This window comes from Berghia stephanieae, chromosome 1, assembly GCF_034508935.2.
Source record: "Berghia stephanieae isolate SIO BIC M18660-M18661 chromosome 1, UCSD_Bste_1.3, whole genome shotgun sequence".
Taxonomy (NCBI): domain Eukaryota; kingdom Metazoa; phylum Mollusca; class Gastropoda; order Nudibranchia; family Aeolidiidae; genus Berghia; species Berghia stephanieae.
In genome coordinates this window covers 110,803,074-110,806,396 of record NC_088360.1, presented here as the reverse complement: position 1 = coordinate 110,806,396, position 3,323 = coordinate 110,803,074, and the positions used below count along the sequence as shown (strand labels likewise).

Genomic DNA, 3,323 nt, shown 5'->3' with positions numbered 1-3,323 from the left:
GAGAGGGACACACACACACACACACCACACAGAGAGAGATAGAGAGAGATATATATATATATAGAGAGAGAGAGCGAGAGAGAGAGAGAGAGAGAGAGAGCGAGATATATATATATATATATATATTATATATATATATATATATATATATATATATATATATATATATATTAACCTAAACTGTACACCCCAAATTCCGAACAACGTGGACATGTTATTTTGTCAAAATGTAGATTCTTCAAAATTGGTTTGTAATAAAACAACAGTAGAATTATATAAGGTCTGTTTCATTGCACATCTCTATTCAAATAATATCTATTACGGGTAAAAGTAATTCGGGCTCCAGCTCATAAGTAACAAAGCAAATTTACCATAACATAAAATTGGAGAGTATCTATCTATCTATATATATATATCTATATATATATATATATATATATATATATAATATATATATATATATATATATATATATATAATATATATATATATATAATTTCTTATTAAACAAGATATATACAATAATTAGTATAATCGCGCTTTTTATAAATATTTCTGTCATGTGAAATTTTACATGATCATTTTTGTATTGAGGACAGAATGTTTTCTGCATGTGTCTCTTGGTAACACCGAAGACCGTTTCAGTGAACTGATAAGTTGTATAACACGGTTCTAAATGTTTTGAATTATATAATATAAAGTACTAGTAATGTTAATGCTCATAAAGTTGAATTAAATTATAATGGGAATTAAAATATTCTACAAAAGTTAAGGTACAAGAATCAAAATCATAGACATAATAACAATAATAATAATGGTGGTTACGATGATGATAATGATGATGATGATGATGATGATGATGATGATGATGATGGTGACGATAATAATAATGATAATAATAATAATAATAATGATAATAATAATAATAATAATAATAATAATAATAATAATAATAATAATAATAATAATAATAATAATAATAATAATAATAATAATAATAATAATAATAATAATAATAATAATAATAATTGGCACCAACGACTTCTGAAATCAAGAATCATCACGCCAAAATAAACTTCCAAAAATTATTCGAGTCCAAATTGCAGTACGCCTCCATGAGCAAGGAGGATGATTCGTTCTTTCATGGAGATCCTATTCTGGGTTGCATGCTGTGAGAGCGTCCTTGAAAAGCTAAGGGGAAAATAAAATGCTGCTCATTGATACTGATACTGATTAGATAAAATGTGGGGAGTAACGGCATTTCTTTACATACATTACATTATGTCGATACTTGACATTGATCGAATAAAAATTGAATGCAAATCTGTCATTCTCAATCGTAAGGAAGGATCACATCTTTTGTTTACAAGCGAGATAAAGAGATGAAACCATTAAAAAAAAAAAAAAAAAAAAAAAAAAAAAAAAAACAAAAAAACAACAACAACAACAACAACAAAAAATAAACATTAATGAATAATTAAAAATAGTTGACGTTTGCTCCAAAAAGATATTCGTATGTTAAAATAAACAATCTAAAGGAAAACAGATTCAACAGTTTGTTCTAAAATAATGTACAAAACAACACATTCAAGAATCCTTTGCCTTTAATCGTATGCCTTCTACGTTAAAAGGCCCACTGAATATATACTTTTCTTTTTCTTCTTCTTGTTCTTCTTCTTGTTCTTGTTCTTCTTCTTCTTCTTCTTCTTCTTCTTCTTCTTCTTCTTCTTCTTCTTCTTCTTCTTCTTCTTTTCCCACCTTATAATTACTATCACCATTACCATTACCATTACCACCACCGCCGCCACACCACCACCACCACAACTACTACTACTACTACTACTACTACTACTACTACTACTACTACTACTACTACTACTACTACTACTACTACTGCTGCTGCTGCTGTTGCTGCTGTTGTTAATAATACGACTATAATTACTATCACCATTATCATTACAACAACTACTACAACAATTACTATTATCACTACCACTACTACTAATACTACAACCAATACTACTACTACTACTACTACTACTACTACTACTACTACTACTACTACTACTACTACTACTACTACCACTACTACTACTACCACTACTACTACAACTACTGCAACAACTACTATACTTTTATGCTACACAGAAACTGACTTCCTTGCAATCCCTCTAATGTTTGAAATCTCTAGATTCATGTATTACCGGCAAGACTTTCAGCATACCTCAAATAATTTCCAGGAAAAGTCAATATATTATGAATCGATTTGGCAGTTTAAATATTTTCAAAGAATGATATAACCATGAGAAAGTAAAAATATCCAAAATAATAAAACATACAAACAAGACATCGACAAATGGTATAAATAAACAGAGAACTACATTGGGTTTATCTGAAATGTTCTGGATAAAATATTGTTGGGTTTTATTTTACCATGACCATAATGACAAACAACTTTAAAGTTAAAACTTTTAATTTTACACAAAAAATACAGAATAAAGGTTTCTTACAGCCTATACTCTTTCAACCCCCCCCCCCCCCCCCCCCTTCTGTTTAGTTACAATAATTACAAACCATTCTCTCTATTTAAACAAAAGACCGAACGTACACTTACTAAACCTGTCGGAAAACAGGGCTATAAATAAAACGTATGAAATAATGAGCAACAAGGGGAATATAATGTAACACATTGTTAAGTTAATGTTCGAGCTAAAGTTAGAAGTTCCATCACAACCATGGGGGTTTGCGGAGTTGAAGTTTACCGCGGTTTCTGCAGCATCAAACGGACAGTAGCAAATGCATGCTCGCTACCCTTTGATCACTTTCTGTAAAATGGAAAAAAAAAACAAAAATTAATATAACAGCCATTTAAATAAGAACAAAATACCAAACTCGGAACGTTTCGGGCTCAAACACCTTATTCAGTCAACAACAACAACAACAACAACAACAACAACAACAACAACAACAACAACAAAACAATGAAAAAGTAAATACATTTAATTTTTGTTGTTGACTGAAGAGGGATTTTGAGTCCGAAACGTTCCGTGTTTGGAATTTTGATCTTTTTTGAAGCTGTTATATTCATTTTTGTTTATCACTTTTTACAGTCCACCACAGCTTCTAGCGTCTTAGTATCAATTTGTTTTTCTTCTTTCTACCCAGTTACAACTGGGTGGACAGGGAAGTCAGAGAGACTTTGACGCAACCAGTGATCGAGATCTGTTCTCTTGATTATAAGTAGAGAGCTCTAACAAGTGATCTATCGGGCAATGGTGACAGCTGATAATTTCTTGTAAATTTCTAAAATCAGTTATCTAAAA

The 3,323-nt window shown here is 30.2% G+C and overlaps 1 protein-coding gene across 2 annotated transcripts in view; it reads right to left on the bottom strand.

The window, feature by feature from the left end:
* Nucleotides 1-1,737: 1,737 nt before the first annotated feature.
* The window catches only part of LOC144962719 (uncharacterized), a 234,225-nt gene continuing 232,639 nt past the window's right edge, over nt 1,738-3,323 (bottom strand). For both annotated transcript variants that reach the window (XM_078895910.1, XM_078895911.1), the window contains exon 5: nt 1,738-3,323. This exon is cut by the window's right edge and continues 1,654 nt beyond it. The gene's annotated coding sequence lies outside the window, so the exon portion shown is untranslated.